This window comes from Sus scrofa, chromosome 11 (assembly GCF_000003025.6).
Source record: "Sus scrofa isolate TJ Tabasco breed Duroc chromosome 11, Sscrofa11.1, whole genome shotgun sequence".
Lineage (NCBI taxonomy): Eukaryota > Metazoa > Chordata > Mammalia > Artiodactyla > Suidae > Sus > Sus scrofa.
Window position 1 is genome coordinate 8,422,715 of NC_010453.5, and position 18,783 is coordinate 8,441,497.

Below are 18,783 nucleotides of genomic sequence, written 5' to 3' on the forward strand. Positions count from 1 at the left end.
ATGTTGAGCATCTTTTCATGTGGTTTTTGGCCATCTGTCTGTCTTTGGAGAAATGTCTATTTAGACCTCTGCCCGTTTTTTGATTGGGTTGTTTGGGGATTTTTGCTTCTTTGTTTTTGTTTTGTTTGATATTGAGGTGCATGAGCGGTTTATATATTTTGGAGATTAATTCTTTGTCAGTCCCTCTCAGTGTATTTTTTGATTCCTGTTTTTTTGCACTGCATGAAGATAAAGGACGTTTTACTGTTGTCACCTGGAATTACCTGTAAAAGTCAGCACAGCTCCCTCAAATTCCAAGGTAGCTGATGTTTATTAAGGACTAACTCTGTGCCCAGCCCTGTGTCTAGGGACTTTCATGAGAATTATCTTGTTTACCCTCCCACACCCACTTCCTGCATAGTGAATGCTGTCATCCTTGCTTTAGGGATGAAGCTGCAGCAGCTCAGAGAGGTTAACTCGTGTACCCCAGATCACACAGCTAATAAATTCCACATACTGAAATCAAGCCCAGATCTTCTGATTTCAAGTTTAATATTCTCTCATCTGCTTCCCAGACCAAAGCCATTTCATGCTACGTGGTAAATTCCTCAAGGTCTAGGATAATGCCTTCTTTATCTTTATATGGTGCATTAGCAGCTGTTTCCCAGGAGATTATATGCTTTGTGGATTATCATCTTTTATTGATTTTTATTTTTATCAGGGTATTACACGAGCATTCTTTGAGAGATCAGATAACAGTGCCATAAGCGTTTTCAAAAATACTCATATCCTGACTCGCCCTACACAGTTTTTCATTCCAGAATTATTCCATGCAATTGGATGTAGAATTTGAAAGAGAACAGAATAAGAAATTGCTTTTATTTAGCAAATACTATGGCCCAGGCAGAATGAGTTACTCTTGCCTAAGGGTATCGTATTTATGCCAAGACTCCCACTTATCTGGGCCTCCACCCTCTCTGCTAGTCCCACCTCTCTGGGCTCCCTCCTCGAGCTCTGAGAAACACACCTACCGGGAAGCATCAACGTCATTAACACGATGTTTTATACACCCTGCGAAAGTTCAGCCGATTTTTAGATGTTCTTCCCTCTAGTTACTAATCACTTGGTTACTGATAAGTCAGAAATGAAGTTAAAGCAATCTGCATCAGCGCCTTTTCAAAATGAAATCCAGGTATTCCTTCCTGCGTTTTTCTCTCTGAAAACAGATGTACATCTTATAACTTTATTTGAATTTTTGTGGTTAGAAGCTCCACAGGTCAGCAGTTGTATGTAACTATACATTAACGTTCATTTGGTCTCTAACATATTTCGTTTTGCTCTGCCCACCGAGTGGCACAGAGATAATCACCCTTTGAACTTGTGAACAGACAGCACAGTCTTTTGCGTTTGTGAAATTCAGCACAAACACTGGCTCATTTGTTGGCACAAATTATGTTTACCTTTTTTTTTTGCTTATATTCATTTTTCTATTTCAATTGTTCATTAAATATATATGATGAAATTTCATCTCTCCCCACCCCCACCCCTTCTTCTGGTTCAAGGTGCACCCTGGCTGTGCTTTCCAGTAGCCGGGAGGTTCCATCTGGTCAGGTAGCATTGTGCTCCCTGGTTCATTAAACTGTAAATTCCTCAAGCTCAGAAATTTTTTAATTCTTTTATTCCGACCTCTCACCACTGGATTATTTCTTTCCCTTCCTTGCTTCCACATACTGAAATCAATCCCAGATCTTCTGATTTCCAGTTTAATAGTCTCTCATCTGCCTCCCAGACCCAAAAAAAGGCCATGTCACAGCACATGGTGAGTTCCTTGAGGTCTAGGATAAGGCCTTCTTTACCTTCATTTAGTGCAGAGTCAGCTGTTTCCTAGGAGATTATACGCTTCCTTCCTTCTTTCCTTCCCTCCCTCCTTCTGCTTGCCTGCCTGCCTTTTTCTCTTCTTTCTTTCTTTATCCCGCAGCATGCAAAAGCTCCCCGGACCATAGAGCACACTCAAGCTACAGCAGTGACAACACCAAGTCCTTAGCTGCTAGGCCACCAGGGACCTTCTGGACTTGCATCTCTGATACATAAAAGAGCTCGGGAGATGTGTTGCATTGCGTGGAATTGAACGGTGGCACCTGTCAGCCCTTGGTGGGTATCCTGTTTGTACCTCAGCCCCGTGGTGCGTTCCGAGGTCAGTGCGTCCAGAAGGGCACGGAGGCTCCCAGGGAGATGCTGTTCGCCGTGACCGATAGTAGACCCATGGGTGCCACCCCCCAGCCTGCCCGCCGCTTCTTCCCGCTGTATTTAAAGCATGACCCTTTATCTTCCTGCCTCATCCCTCGAAATGGGGCTGCTGTCCTTGCCCAAATCTATGGTGTGTCACTTAGAATCTAAATTAAATGTCAGTTACATGGATTAGCACTAGAATTCTCTTCTCTTCTTTCTCTTTTTCTTTTGGTATAACTTTTTAAAAAGTGAAGCGTCGTGGATTTACAGCCTTGTGCTACTCACAGTGCACAGTGTGGTGATTCAGTTGTGTATGTACATTCTTTTCCAGATTCTTTTCCCTTATAGGTTATTTCAAAATATGGAATAGAGTTCCCTGTGCTATACAGTAGGTCTGCTTTACATATATTGGCATGTATCTGCTCATCTCAACCTCCTAATTTATCCCTCCCTGTTTCCCCTTGAGTAACCATAGTTTGTTTCTATGTCTGTGAATCTCTGGGTTTGTGTGTGTGTGTGTGTGTGTGTGTGTGTGTGTGTGTGTTTTGTCTTTTTGTCTTTCTAGGGCCACACCCGCGGCATATGGAGGTTCCCAGGCTAGGGGTCTAATTGGAGCTGTAGCTGCTGGTCTACACCACAGGCTCAGCAATGCCAGATCCGAGCTTCATCTGTGACCTACACCACAGCTCATGGCAATGCCGGATCCTTAACCCACTAAGCAAGGCCAGGGATTGAACCTGCATCTTCATGGATGCTAATTGGCTTTGTTAACTGCTGAGCCATGACAGGAACTCCCTGTGAATCTCTGTTTTGTAAATAAGTCATTTGTATCTTTTTTTTTTAAGATTCCACACATAAGCAATGCCATGATATTTGTCTTTCTGTGGCTTACTTTACTTAGTATGATAATCTCTAAGGTATAACTTTAAAAAAAAAAAAAAAAAAGACTTCCTGTGATTATTTTTGCACTCCCTCCTTTTGAAACTTACCCAGGGTAGTTTTTTATGGTCATGTCTGAGCCGTTTGTGAATCAAGAAAGTCAACCTTAGGAGGTCAGAGTCAAGGGTTCAGGTCATCCTTCCACACCCACCTTTTACCTGCATAATATCTCAGTCGGCCTTGAACTCGTCTTATTTTTCTTTTTCTAACTTCCTTTTGCTGATGTCAACTAGTTAGGTATGTGTGTCGAAGTGTGTGAAAATATCACTCCTGCAGCCCCAAACTGCTTCTAGAAGTTGCGGGGAGTCAGGAGACACCGTTCTCCCGGCCCCTCCCTCTGCTCCCCCTCTTGGCCCCGGGAGCCTGGCCTTCGGTGGAGCACACGTGTCCAGGGCCAGGCAGAGGTGACCCAGGAAGTCAGGAGGATGCACCTCCAGTTCCACAGCCCAGCAGGCATTTACTGAGCACCACTGTATGCCAGGTACTAGGCGAGGCACTGGGGCTACAAAGATGGGTAAGAAACCAGTTGGCTGCTAGCAAGGGAGACGGGTGCGTGGACAGATAATTGCAAAACAGTGTAGAAAAGGCAGTGCTAGCCAGTCGTGTGAGGGAGTAAGGCGCTCAGAGGGGCAACTAGCTCAGTTGGGAAAAGCCAAAGTTTTTTTTTCTTTTTTTGTTTTGTTTTGTTTTGTTTTGTTTTGCCTTTTTTTAAGGCTGCACCTGGGGCATCTGGAGGGTCCCAGGTTAGGGGTTGGATCAGAGTTGTAGCCACCGGCCTACACCACAGCCACAGCCACACCAGATCCCAACCGTCTCTGCGACCTACACCACAGCTCACGGCAACACCCAATCTTTAACCCACCGAGCACAGCCAGGGATTGAACCTGCGTCCTCATGGATGCTAGTTGGGTTCGTTACTGCTGTGCCATGATGGGAACTCCCAGCAACAGTTTCCTCATGGAATCTGGGGAGATGGGGGCCGGGGAGGAGAGAGGGATGGTGACCTGTGCAGCTGAGCGTTGCTAAACAGGCAGATGCAGAGAAGGTGACTGGAAGAGGTGAGCGTAAGGAAGCAAAGGGCACCAGGTCCTGGAGGAGAGCCTTGGTGGTGCCAGGGTATGGAATGCAGCCAGCATTGCCCTTCTGCCTGTAGACCTAGGGAGCCATGGAGACAACGGAAGCAGAATGACCTCGCCACTTGGCTTCTCAATGGAGCCTTTGGCACCAATGATTGGGACCTGTTTGAGAGGCAGAGCCCTGGAGGCAGAGAGGAAGCTATTGCAGAGTCTGGGCAAGAGTTAACGGAGACCTGCGTTAGGACAGAGGTGACAGGAACAGAGGAAGCAATGACTTCGAGGAGGTAAAATTGGCAGCACCGGGCAAGGGTGGTGGCGGGGAGAGGAGGGAATGTGGAATGATGCCCAAGTTAGAAACTCCAGTGGTCAAGAAATGCAGGAGGGGTAGCAATTTAGCAATGACGGCGACTGCATTTCTGGACGGGTTGAGCCTTCGGTGATCCTGAATATCCGGATGGAAATATCCATCACGTAGTTGGATGTGACCCCAACAATGGGGTGGCAGCATGGATTTTGAATTGTATGTATCTGAAGAACACACAGCCAGTACCAGAGAAGGAGCGCCCAGGGGTGATTCATTTTATCCCCCAGGTAGCAGTACCTGTCTAAACATCCCGGGCTGCTCACACATGGAGGTCGGGACAGAGATGCAGACGTGTGCACACATACGCATTCGTGCTCCTGCTTCTCCTTTCGCCCGCTAAGGATTAGGAAAATAATAAATATCCCGTGCAGCATTGCATCAGAAGAAACCTGTGCAAAGAATGTAGACAAAACAACATAAACCGAAAACCACATACCTCCTCCAAAAAAAGAGCAGTGCGTGTAGAAAATTACAGCTTTGCATCCATGTCAAGGAAGAGCGTTTGACAGCTACAGGATGTGAGAAGATTCAAATGACTAGCTTGTTTGGTGGGGAAAAAAAAAAAGGTCAGCCGAAGTCACGGGAGCACCTCTTACACCCTCAGCAGGGAGTAAAGTCACCATGAACACACATACCCGCCCCACACCTCATGCTAACAATGCGGTTAATACAATGGTTCCCCCTCCCCGCCCCCCCCGCCTTTCTCCACCCCCCACGCTCTCAGTAAGTATGAAACGCTACAAAATACTGCTAATTGTTGCATCTGGGTATTCACTAGAGTCGTTTTCATATTTCAAAGTGGAAATTAAATTGTGGGCGTTTTCTAGGGAAAAGAAGCTTCATCTGTATATCTGTTTAATATGGTATATTGAGCTGGCCCTCCATTATCCGTGGGTTCTGCAAACACAGATTCAGCCAACTGGGGTGTTTTACAAAAGGCTTGAGCATTGGTTGGTTTTGGTTGGGGGTCCTGGAGCCAGTGGCCCATGGATACTGAAGGTGACCTTAGTAAATGATAACTCAGTACAAGAAGTTTTTGTATTAAGTGATTTAAAGAAGTTTATTTCTTATGGGTCCTCTCCTAGAGTAACAAAGAAGGAAACATTTGTAACAGTTGATAAATATATCTTTTTTTTCTTTCTTTTTTTTTTACAGCTGCACCTGTGGCAGGCATGTGAACGTTCCCAGGCTAGGGGTTGAATAGGAGCTACAGCTGCCGGCCTACACCACAGCCACAGCATCACAGGATCGGAGCTGCTTTTGTGACCTACACCACAGCTCACGGCAACACCTGATCCTGAACCCACTGAGCCAGGCCAGGGATTGAACCGTCGTCCTCATGGATCCTGTCGGGTTCGTTAACCACTGAGCCACAATGGGAACTCCCAAAGATACCATTTTTAAAGGCTGAATTACACGGAGAATTCTGTGCTAGGCTCTCCAAAACTCTAACATTTTCCAGAATTCTTAAATGTTTCGTTACTGTAAGGATTCTCTCTCCGTGTAGAAAAGGAGAATTAGAGATGCCGCAGTTACAGATACCTGCCCTTTCAGATCACGAGTAACAAAAAATAAAGGCCTGACAAAAACAAAGGCATAAAAGCTGGGGCTGAGGCAGTGGCTGATCTTTCGAGAACTTCAGAATTATTGTGGAAAAAGGGAGAAACCACAAAACAGCTTTTATTAAATTACCAGTCAAACTTCGACATCCCTGTAAAGACCAAGGTGAAACCACAAACAGTCACAGATGGAAAAAAACCTGACCTCCCTCATGGGGTAGCATTTCGTCAAGATGGTGTGATAGCTGCTCCTTTGTGGAGAAACTTGTTTTAACAACAAGAAAACTACCGGTGTGCGTATAACTGAGTAAGTACCGATGGAGTGAGACCGCTGGTGTGTTTCAGTTATCTTCTGTCTACTTGGAGGACAATCCGTAGGAAAAAAAAATCGTTATGTTTTGACTTCTGTTGCCCCCTTCCAGCAGGTGGTGTGTGCTACAAGGGTGAAAAAATTCAATGCTCTACCTGCCTGGATAAATGATAATTAAAAAGACAGTTCCTTTGGCTGGTGTGGGACTCCGGAGCCTGCTAGGAATTATTTGGAACGACCTTTCTCTGGTGGGTCTTCTTCAGCACGGGTGAAAGTAGTCGACTTTGAAGCAATGCTGAGTAGTAACGCTGAGAGCCGCAGGAAGTCCCAAAGGAGCTGATTGTGTATGGATTTCGGAGCCTGGAGGCCTCTTCCCGTAGAGGAGGCGGCGCCTGGCAAACAGCGGGCAGGGATTCAAAGCTTATTTGTTTCTTCTCCCTGGCCTGCCCTCACGCCCAAAGCGGCTTTTAACAAACAGCTTTCTGTTTTGCAGAAGCTCAGCTCTGAAAACTAATAGTAACTGTTACCCAGAAAGCAAGAAACAAAGTTCTGTCTTCAACCAAGTTTGGAGAATGCACTTAGTTAAGTAGGGTTGGTTCTTTGCTGCAAGATGCAAGCATCTTCACTGTGGCCCCTGGCAAGGTGACCCTCCAAGGCAGGACAGTTATTTGCACACTTTCCTAGACGTGTCTCGCCTGGGCCCAGCTCGGTCCCTAGGCCCGCTGTTTGAAAAGGATGGGTTAAGGCGCTGACTCAAGAAGTTCTGTGGAAACCTGACCCCCAGGGAAGGAGGTTAAACTAGAGGCCTCCACGGATGCACAATTTGGTCCATACACTGTCTTTAAAAACCTGAGGCCATACATAGCCTGGGAACCTCCCTATGCTGCGAGTGCGGCCCTAAAAAGCAAATAAAATAAAATAAACCTGAGGCCAACATTTGCAAATCCGGATATTTCAACGCACAAATCAGGGATTCAAGCTGCTTTCAAAAACCCAGAGGATGAGGTAAATCTGGGCCTTCAGTTTCCCACAGACACAGTTCCCTGGATCTTGCGTAGCCACCGCCCTTCAGGGGAGAGCTGTTCACCCCACTTACCAGTGTCTTCCACCCCACTTCCGTACACCCAGTGGCCTCACTCCTCCGTCACCCTCGTGTGGCTCCAGAGATACCGGCCCCTCCCAACCCCATGGGACCTTTCACCCAAATGAGAGGGGGCTCTGGGACCCAATCTGGGCGGGCAGTGGGTAGCAGGACAAAGCCTGGAATCTAGAACCAAATACGCCCGAAGTGTTGACCCAGGGTGTCTTGACTGGTGAAGCTCTAAAATGTTTTTTGCTCCCTTTTAGTTATTTTTGTGTGCTTTCCAAATATTCTGCAACAAGCATATTTCCTTTGTCACAAAAAGGAATTTTAAAAAGAATCTGAAATAGGGAATTTGTTGAGATGTAGCTACGATGAAATTATCTGCCTTCCTTTCAATCCTGATTACTAATTGCAGTTATAAAGCCAGTCAAAGAAGTATGAATTTGATGCAAGAAATCAAAAATAGGTCTGCTTCAAGAGCTGTCTTAAGAGCCTATCTTTTGGCTCTTCATCATGAGTTAATAATATACATTTGCAGTTATATTTCATGGAGGTAGAGTTACAGGATGTTGGTTTGGCTTATATGAAATTTGGTTTCTGACACTTGGGCCTTGCCTCGCTTTGATTTATTTATAAAATAAATCATCTTTTATCCAGAAAATGATAAAAAATAAGTAAACAGAAGAAGAGACAGATAGATCTCTCTGAGATGATAGGAGAGCCTGAGAAAGTTGAAAAGTTAAGGCCCCCCCCCGCCCCCCGAGTTTTGATACAGTTTCCTAGGACTCAATAGTGAGTCAGCAAACATGACACCTTCTAAAATCTTGTGTGAACCAGATGTTTGGAATTCTGACTTGGACTTTAATTCCTGGACAAAGGAACTAAAATGGTGGCTCCTTTGCATACCTGAGGCTGGAGGTCCTGGAAGGGACACCTTTTGAAATTTCTCATTTGATGCAGTCCCTTTTTCCTGGGGGTGGGGGTGGGGTGGGGGCAGCCAGAAATGCAGGTGGGACAAAGGAGATGATTTGTGGATGCTTTTGTGGATAAGGATAAAGGACCAGGAGAGGGAAGACAGAAGCAGAAGGGAAGCGATGGGAGCTAGTGGGGGAACAAAGATTCAGAGGAGAAATTTATATTTTAAGAGAGTTTGGTATCAAAGGAAGAACTGGCTTGGCTGTAACTAGTGACCCATGCAGTTTCTTGGCGTTCTTAATGAGTTTCCTCCTGTATCAAATGGAGATGAAGGTAGTGCCACATTGCTTAGGGCAGAGGAGATACTGATGAAAAATGCTTGGCTGGGGGGATCTGCTGTACATACGATGATCAACATCAGACTGAAAGGTAGTGTTGCTATGTTTGCTCTTGACTCCTAGGTTTCCCGGGGAGCGATAGGAGAATGTCTCAGACAGGATGACAACAAAGCACAAACTGGTGTTTTGAGATTTGTTTCACGGCCTCCTACGTGGCCCATCATATTTTTTTTAGGTATTCTAAATGCATTTAAGACATGATTTGGGGTTACAGAGTTCTTTGTCCACTAGATCAGACTTTTTCATTGTGATAGTTCAATCTTATTCTTAAATCTTTTTTTCCACTTAATGTCAGCTTGGGGGGAAATTTATTTTTATTCTTGTTTGCCTAAGAAGCAATATGACAGCATTCCCATCGTGGCTCAGCGGAAACGAATTTGACTCATACCCATGAGATCACAGGTTCAACCCCTGGCCTCACTCAGTGGGTTAAGGGCCCGGCATTGCTGGAGATGCGGTGTAGATTGCAGATGCGGCTGGGATCTGGTGTTGCTGGGGCTCTGGCATAGGCCAGTGTCTATAACTCTGATCCGACCCCTAGCCTGGGAACCTCCATATGCCACAGGCTCGGCTCTAAAACAAAAAAGAAGCAATATGCCGTTTTGAAAAATGCTAACCATATAAAGCTAAGTTGGGATTTATTTATTTATTTATTGGCTGTGTCCACAGCCTGTGGAAGTTCTCAGGCCAGGGATTGACCCCAACCCCCAGCAGTTAGCAGAGCCAGATCCTTAACCCACTGTGCCACGAGGGAACTCCCTAGGTTGTGATTTAAATGGCTGTGACTTATAAAGGTTTTCTATTGACCACACCTGAATTTGCACAGAATAGAGCTAGTTCCATGACTAGGATATTTCAAATATTTTCATTAAATGGGAGGTGTCCCCTGAACAATCAGTGCAGTGTTTGATCCTGCTCCAAAGCCACTGCAGGCATTCATGCTGCCACGTACACCTGGAAGGTTCTAACAGGCAAGTCCAAAGAACATCAGCAGTGTTGGAAATTGGGGGAAGAATCTTCAGACTGGCTCGTTTCGTCCAGCCTGTGGGTGTTTCGCAATGCTGCACCTCAGCCACCTAAGATACCCAGTTTTTATCCTGACCTGGAAGTTCTTTGGCCTAAAAGATTTCACACCTTTTTTTTTTTATGGGTCAGAGGTTTTCTCTTAATTTTTTTTTCAGAAAATATGTAGGTTTACTTTATGTTTAGGTCCGTCGTCCATTTTTAGTTAGTTTTTGTATTTGGTGGAAGATATAGACCTGATTAATTAATTTTTGCATATGGATAGCCAGTTATGCTACCAACATTTCTTAAAAAGACTGTCCTTTCTTCCCTGAATTTGCTTTGTACTTTTGTCAAATTTTAGTTTGTGGGATCCCTTTCTGAATGTCCACTTTTGTCAAATTTTAGTTTGTGGGATCCTTTTCTGAATGTCCTATTCTATTTCATTGATCTCTGTCTGTTTTAGGCCAGTACCCCACTGTCTTGGTTATCGCAGATTTCGGTAAAGTCTTGAAATCAGTACTATTAATCCTGCAAATTTTTCTTCATCAAAGTTGTTTTGGCTATTCTTGATCCTTTGCCTTCCAGTATGAATTTTAATTTTTTTTTTTTTTTTTAGGGCCCCACCTGCAGGATATGGAGGATCCCAGACTACAGCTGCTAATCTACACCACAGCCACTGCAACACCAGATCCCCAACCCACTGAGCTAGGCCAGGGATCAAACCCACAACCCCATGGTTCCTAGTGGGATTCCTTAACCACTGAGCCACGACAGGAACTCCCAGTATGAATTTTAGAATCACTTTGTTAACCTCTACAAAAGAAATTCTGCTAGGGATTTGATTTGGATCATGTTCAATCTATAGATTAATTTGGAAAGAATTGATATCTTAACAACATTGAGTCTCTGACCCATGAACATGGTATATCTCTCCATTTATTTTTTTTCTTTTATTTCTCTCAGTAATATATTTTTTGTCAGATTTATCCCTAAGTACTTCATATTTTTATAATGTTGTGTAGCATTTTATTTTTGTTTTCCAGTTTTTCATTGCTAGAATAGAAATACAGTTGCTTTTTGTGCATTTATCTTGCATCCTGCAACCTTGATGAACTCATAGTTCTTGTAACTTTTTTGTAGATTCTAGCAAATTTTCTACATAAGCTAGCATGTTACCTGCAAATACAATTTTATATCAGCCTTTCTGATCTGGATGCCTTTTATTTCATTTTCTTGCCCATTTTCACTGAGTGGAACTTCTAGACCAATGTTAAATTGAAGTGGGGCCTGTCGACTCAACATTCTTGCCTTGTTCTTGATCCTAGAGGGAGAGAATGCTCACCTTTCATTCTGAAGTGTGATAGTGTCTGTAAGTTTTTTGTAAATGTCTTTTATTAGGTCAATGTCCTTTATTAGGTCAAGGAAGTTTCCTTCTATTTTTATTTTGTTGATTGTTTTTTTAATCAGGAATACCAGCCTCTAAGCAAAAACATTTTATGTAAGTCATATTGTAATGACAAAGTTACCACTTTGTTTGCCAGAATAATACAATCTAGCATGATATGAATACAGGTAATTTCTCAGCTTGCTGTTATTTATTATCTCTTTTTGCATTTATAACATCTTTTATCTAAGGATAGCAACCACTGCTTCCTTGATTCACACAACATATTAGTGAAAGAAGCAAAAATGACGTTCCTTTTTTAGCTCAGAGTATCAAGATACCAGAACATTAAACAGCCTAATCCTAGTGAACAGTGATTTATTTGTTTTGTTCAAATACAAAACTTATAAGTTTAGACTTCTCAGCCAAGGAACTTTTTTGAATACAAATGATTAAAAGAAGCTCTGAAGACTACCCTTTTTGCTCTTCCCTCACCCCAAACAAAACCCCAGACATGGGAGAGAAGCAAAGTACTGGATCTAAGAACCAAAAACCCTCCTCATGGAGGCAGCATGAAAGACCTCTGATGCTTTTCAGAAAGTCAGCATCCCAGGTCTAGGACTGGTGGGTCCTCCTTCACAGCAAGGCATGTGTTGAAGTTTAGGTGTTTTGATTGGTCAAACCATCAGACACTTAAAGATCTATGGCTGCCAGAAAAGCTAAAGTCATCCTATGTTGCATTAATAGATACATAGCATTTGTATCAGGGTAGAACTAGCCTTGATTCTCTGGACCAGAGCTCATCAGAGGTGCTCTGTCCAAACAGTATCTTAAAGAGCAACATGAGCTAGCCAGAGATAATTTGCTAAGATATGAAAAGTCAAGATTCCGTGGTGAAGGTAGACCACTTGAAGAACTAAGATTAGAAATAGCCAGACCCGGAGTTCCTGCTCTGGTGCAGTGGGTGAAGAACCTGACTGCGGTGGCTTGGGTCAGTGCAGAGGTATGGGTTCAGTCCCCGGCCTGGCGTAGTGGGTTAAAGGATCCAGTGTTGCCACAGCTGTAACGTAGGTTGCATCTGTGGTAGAGGTCAAAGCTGTGACTCAGATTCAATCCCAGGCCTGGGAGCTTCCATATGCTGCAGGTGTGACCATAAAAAGAAAACAAAAGAAAGAGAGATAGACCTGTGGGAAAGCTGAAGCAATAGCTCAGGATGGAGATCAGGAAAGCTACCACTGGGTAGTGATTGCAGAGGTGCAGAAAAAAGACACAGAGGAAGGAGTTCCCACTGTGGCTCAGTGGGTTAAGAACCCAATTTGTATCCACGAGAATGTGAGTTTGACCCCTGGCCTCACTCAGTGAGTTAAAGATCCAACATTGCCATTAGCTGTGGTGTGGGTTGCAGATGCAGCTTGGATTGGGCATTGGTGTGGCTGCGGAGTAGGCTCACAGCTGCGGCTTGCAGCTCTGATTCAACACCTCGCCTGGGAACTTTCGTATGCTGTGGGGTACAGCCCCCCAAAAAATAATAAATAAAAATTAAAAAAAAAAAGAAAAGGACACGGAGGAAACGATGTCTGAAGGGTAAACATGACATCATTTGGGTACTTTCAGGATTCATAGCCGAGTCACTGGGCAAGTGGTGATGCTGTTTCAGTGAGATGAGACATTCAGGCCTGGAGGTTTGGAGGAGTCCGTTTTGGACAAGCTGAGTTCCCACCAGGAGACGTTTGCTATGCAATTGAACCTACAGATCTGGGGTGCTGCTCACTTTGGGGTATGGCTTGGACTCACCGTCGTCATTGGCACACAGATGAAAGTTGCAGTCGTGGCTGAGAACGTCTGCTGAATGCCCCTCATGCTGCTGCCATCTCAGTTACAGTAGGCACTTGCCAACCTGATTGTAGCCACCGCATTTTTGAGGTTACATTGTCTAATATATTTGAAAAGCTTCGATTCTTCTATGAGCACAGACTGTGGGGCTGTGTCGGGGGTCGTGCAAGGAGTTGTTTATGTTGTACCTTTTCACTGAAGAACTCCAGGACGACAAGCCCAGAAAAATGTGCCCTTAAGCCCTACCTTAATTTGAGAAAAGGCCAGGCAGTTATGCTGGCATTCTGCTGAGACTTGCAAAATTGAGCCGAGAGGAATGCAAGTGCAAATGAAGTTGGATTTCAAGCCAGGAAGAGCTGGTTCTGAAGCTTTTTTAAAAAGGTACAGTCTGCATGACATTAAAAACGTGTTTGAGTCTCTTCAACAAATCCCTGGAGCGTAGATTCTGGAATAAAGAAAGATGATTCAGGAGAAGTGTTACTTACTGGAGCCAGAATTTTTTTTTTTTAATGCCTTTTTTTTACATTTTGTTAGAAATGACCAAATTGTTTGAAAAGGTTAGAGCCAGTTTTTTAATGCTGATTTATTTTTTAAAGGAGGTTATCTTCCGTATGTCTAATTTGTGGTGGTGTTTACGGAATATATAATAATTCTGACTGATGGGTTTTCCTTCAGTTCCCTCTTTGCTAGGACTGCCTGATCTGACTTTTCCCATGTCTGTATTTTTGCCCCATGTGACGCCCCAGCGTAGCGATGGGATTACTGTCCTTGACCTTTTGTGGACATCTGGTGTGATGACACATCTTCATGCCTCTGCACTGGTCCCTTCGCCTTCCTCATGCACTGTGTCCTTTTCCCCTGAAAACCCTTCCCTTCCCATTCACCTCTCCACCAGGAAGAGCTGACTGTGTGGCTTTTTATGTCACCTCTGCACAGAGTTGCAATAACTAGTTTGTTATAGGGCTGCTCCTTTCCTCAATGAAAAGGTTCTTGAGGGCAGAGACCTTGGACTCTGCATGGTGTCGGGCACATCATAGGTGCTCAGTCCATGGGTTTGCCAGAGACAGGGAAGGAGAGGAGAAAATACCCATCTAAGATGCCAAGGAGCATTGGAAGAGGGAAAGGCTGGTCCGTAGTGTTAATTGCTGGGGAGAGCCAATGAGATAAGTACTGAAAGTCTCCGTTGTATTTTTAGGAACTGAGAAAAGAGTTCCTCAGCCATAGTCACACCCTAGATAATACTGCATTGTGTTAACAACACCAAGCAAAGGTATGTGGCAGTAAGAGGTGGCTGGTGACCTCTTGAAGAGATGCGTCAGTGCACCTGCTTGGCTGGGCGATACCCTTCGTTCTGACCTTCTATACAATGATATTTTTCCCCTGGTGGCCAACCCACTGAATAATGCACCCTCTCAGTTGACAAACTGAATAAAGGGTTCAACAATAAGAGCCATTCACAGGATATACAGTACAGCAGAGTCAGATTGGAATTTGGAAGCTGATTAATTGGGTGACTCTTAACAGACCTCAAATCTTGATGGATCATGTCTCGAAAGGTGATAATGAGCAAGAGGGTTACAGTTGTAAAATTGTACACTTCTCAACTTGCAGCTTTCTCACAAAAAGCCGAATAATTTAGCAGTGGTAACAACTATCAAAATTCATAAGGAAATTATAGTTTTAAAGCGAAGAAATACCTTTCTATGGGATATTTTGAGCATTCTAAGAGAAAGAAGGTAATGTCTTATTAGCAGGAAGGATAAAATGTTCATGAGATGGTAACATCACTTAATAAGAAAATACAGGAGTTCCTGCTGTGGCACAGCAGGATCGGCAGCGTGTCTGATCCCCAGCCTGGCACAGTGGCTTAAGGAACCTGCAGCGTAGGTCTCAACTGTGGTTGGATCTGATCCCTGGCCCGGAATTCCATATACCATGGGATGGCCAAAAAAGAAGAAAAAGAAAAAGAAATCCACAACTTTTCGAAGGATAAGAAATTAGAATAATTCAAATGATTAATAATTCAACATTAATATCATGGATTTTTAAGAGAGTGGAAACCTTTAAAACATGATGGTTATTCAAAAGTGTAGGAATAGAAGATGTCCAGTTACATATTTTAAATTACTTAATTAGCTGTAAGTTTTAAGATTTCTTTTAGCTCAGAGCCCAATAGCGTCATCATTCTTTTGACAAGCTGAAAGAAAACAAACAAACAAACAAAAAAACAAAATTCAGCTTTGCCTGTTGAATTCAATGGTGAAGAGGGCGAGATGGACTTCGCATTAGAGTCTGGGAATATTCTCGCTCAGCCCAAACCAAGCCACATTTTGTGTGTGTGTGTGTGTGTGTGTGTGTGTGTGTGTGTGTGTGTGTGTGTGTGTGTGTGTGGTTGATTATCATTCACGCTGTCAGTCAATTTAAATATTTTGAAAGAAAAGTTTCCATTTTTAAGTTCACAACTTTAATGCTATTTTTGAGTAAATAAAAACCGTCCTTTTTTCATTACCTAAAATTTGAATAATAGCACATTCAAGCTGTTCTCACTTTTCTCTTTAAGAAAATATATTAAATGCACTCGATTCCTGTCTGTTCATAGTTCCAACCAGTGGAGACTAGTTGGGCAGGAGGGGGATTAAACGGAGCTTATCAGGAACCCTCGAGTCCTCTCTATTTTTAGAGAATTGGGAGATTAGGAGCACCTTCTCCGTAGGGTAGGGTTTTTTTTTTCTTATGATTTAAATCTCAGGAAAGTACATTTATCTAAAATGAATTTTAATGTGAATATTTTATTATGAAAACAAACACCTGAAGTCTCCTCCTGCTTTTTCTTACCTTCCTTGCACCTCCAGGACTTCCTGATAGCTGGACCTCCTGATAGCTGGGGGTGAGGGGGTCAGCTAGGTCAGCCGGATCACCCCTCCCTTGGTTGGGGATGCAGTGGAGACCCACCTAAAACCAAGAATTGGGTTAGGAAAATAGGCGAAGTTCTTTCAGATGCTCTCTGTACATTTCATAAGGCAGCCTGGTTTCGTTTGTTTTTAGCGTCGTGTAGTCTTTGGTTTTTTTCAGTGCGCTGTGGTTTAAAGCCTGGACTTAGGCATAAGTGTGGGAGTCAGGCCAAACCTACGTTCAAATCTCCTTTCCCCCAGTTCCTACGTGTTTGACAGGCTCAGTGTGCTCATCTGTAGGACAGGGGGATTAGGGAGAATCCATGAGATAACACATGCCCGGAGCCTAGCGCAGAGCCTGGCTGGTATTTAGTGTGCGGTCAACCACAGCTATTATTATAATGCATTCCAGATGCCTCTGCACTTAACGTCAGGCTGGCGGCAGCCTCTTCAAGGTGCAGCTGTACCTGTTCCACCCTGGATGTGATAATAACACCTTTCCTCTGAGCCTCCATTTCACCTCATGTACATTCTTATTTAGCCCCATGCAAATACCATAAATTGGGAAAGCAAGTCACTAAATGGCTCAACTTTCTGCTTGTTTGTTGCTAAATTTCCCCCCTGTTAGCATCTGGCAATATGTGCCTTAAGGCTCCACCCTTGTACATGTTTGAAACCTAGACACTGTTCTTGAGATTTTCGCTATAGATTTTCTCTTATTAAATCATGACCTCAAACTTGAATGCTTTACTTTTGATTTCTTTACTAGGGGGGAAAAAAGTGTGTTTTCATTAAGCTTATGGGCTTTTCAAAATAGTTTTGTACAAGCCACCCATTGTTTTGAAGTTTATGGTACGTTCCCACTTAAACTAGTTTTAAGTCCTGCGAGGAAAAAGGTGTAGGGGGCTTCTCAGAATTAGTAAAATAACTAATAACCTAGTAAGTAAAATAGATGGCTGGATTGTAAGTATAATTTATAGATTACAATGCAGCCCTAATCGGGACATCCTTGTAACAAATACTTTTCAGAAAAATCTGTTTTAGTTTGAAGACCTGTTGCTGAAAGGGAAAAAGAGAATGAAAATGAAACTTATCCTCGTGTCGAAGTGTGTCCTCAATTAGGTGAAGAGACCCAGCTCCTAAATTCGACCTCCTAATACAACCCACTTGGCATCTAGGAAACCAGAGTAAACAGTGATTTCTGAAACAACCCCTAAATCTTTATAATGTTATGTATCTTCCGAGTCCAGGCACTGGAAAGAGAAAATGCAGATCTTATCTTCATCTTGACTCACCCTGCGACCAGACAGAGCAGAAGAGAGGGGTGTGTGTGTGTGTGAGAGAGAGAGAGAGAGGCAGAGGCAAGGGCAGGGGCAGGGGCAGGGGCAGGGGCAGCGGCAGAGGCAGAGGCACAGAGATGGACGAGGAGGGGGTCAGGGAGACACCGTCCTGGGACATGAGAGCATACATGATAGAGTTTATAATTTCTGCACAGTCAGTTAAAGAAAAAAGGGCAAACCATTTCCCCATAAACAGAGCAAGGGGTCAGGGAACAAAAGACACAAACATGCAAACTCCAGAAGAGAAAGACAGAACACGTGGGCTGGTTGGAGCAGGAATCCAGGCAATGCCGCTTTTTCTCAGACTCCCAAGCCAGGTGCCCCTTTGAGCGGAGAGCAAGGCAGACTCCCGGGAGGGCCACAGCGTTTCCTTTCGGCTCGCTGAGTGGAGGCGCCCTCCCCTTGTAGGTCGCAGCGCGTGTGCTGGACCTCTGACTTGGCCACCAGACAGCTGGGCTTTTGGAGATGCTATCTGCCAGGTAGCGCACAGGATGGAAGGGGTGGGTGGGGAGCAGGGTTCCCGGCACGGCTGCTCGGTCCACACCCCCAACGGGTTCCTTCCTGACCATCCCCAACCATCTCTCACATCCCTCGTCCAGCTAGCTTCCAGTGGGCTGCCTGCCAGATGAGGAATTTCATAAAGACGGATGTTTGTTCTGCGTGTGGAGTTGAACCAAAAAGGTAGCCGGAGACCTGAAAAGGTTTCCCCAAAACTTTGTCAAAATCTCCGAGAGTCTGGGAAATCATGATCAGGCTTGCGATGTGCAGAGGTATCCGTTCCTAAAGAGTAAGCTGTGTTTGCTTTGCGTCGTTGCACCAGTCAAACAGGCATTTCACACAGGAACCATTGCACCGCTTTTATTACCCTCGTGCCACATCTGGTCAAATTCCTCGGTCTTCCGCACCTAATGATTTTTTTTTTTTTTTTTTTTGGATTTCTCCTCCCCTGTGCTATGAACTGTGGGGAGGAGGGGCTACTTAGTAATTCTACACCTGTTCGAGTCCACGCCTATCAACTTGCTAAGCTTCCCAAACAAGTGTGGGGCAAAGCATGAGAACATCTGAATCTGGGGCGGAGACGGCGGTGGTGGTGGCGGCGGTGGCTGCTGCTGGGTCTGACTTTTCGGATTTTTGTTAAGAACACCAAATGTATTTCCTGCCATGGCAGTTGATGACAGCAATTTATATTCCAGAACGAAGAACAAACTGAATTCATCTCAAAATGATTATAAAGCATCGAGACGGAGTAGCCTGCCACCTGAATTACTCGTAGGAAATGACATTAAAGGAAGACTGCAGAGAAACATTAAAAACCTGGAACCCATTCACCTGAGGCGCCCGAAAAAGAGACCGTCCATATTTCCAGGTAGGATTTCTTTCAACTGATGCCTGACAGTTTAAAAAAGAAAGACCGACAGGGACTGGTGTTCATTTGGTAGGATCGGATGTGCTACGTTTAAAATTAGCTTGGGACAGG

The 18,783-nt window shown here is 44.1% G+C and overlaps 1 long non-coding RNA gene across 2 annotated transcripts in view; it reads left to right on the forward strand.

The window, feature by feature from the left end:
- The window catches only part of LOC110255743, a 131,421-nt gene that overhangs the window by 79,486 nt on the left and 33,152 nt on the right, over positions 1-18,783 (forward strand). For both annotated transcript variants that reach the window (XR_002336485.1, XR_002336486.1), the window contains exon 2: positions 18,500-18,672. This is a non-coding gene — a long non-coding RNA (uncharacterized LOC110255743). The remainder of the gene's footprint in view (positions 1-18,499; positions 18,673-18,783) is intronic.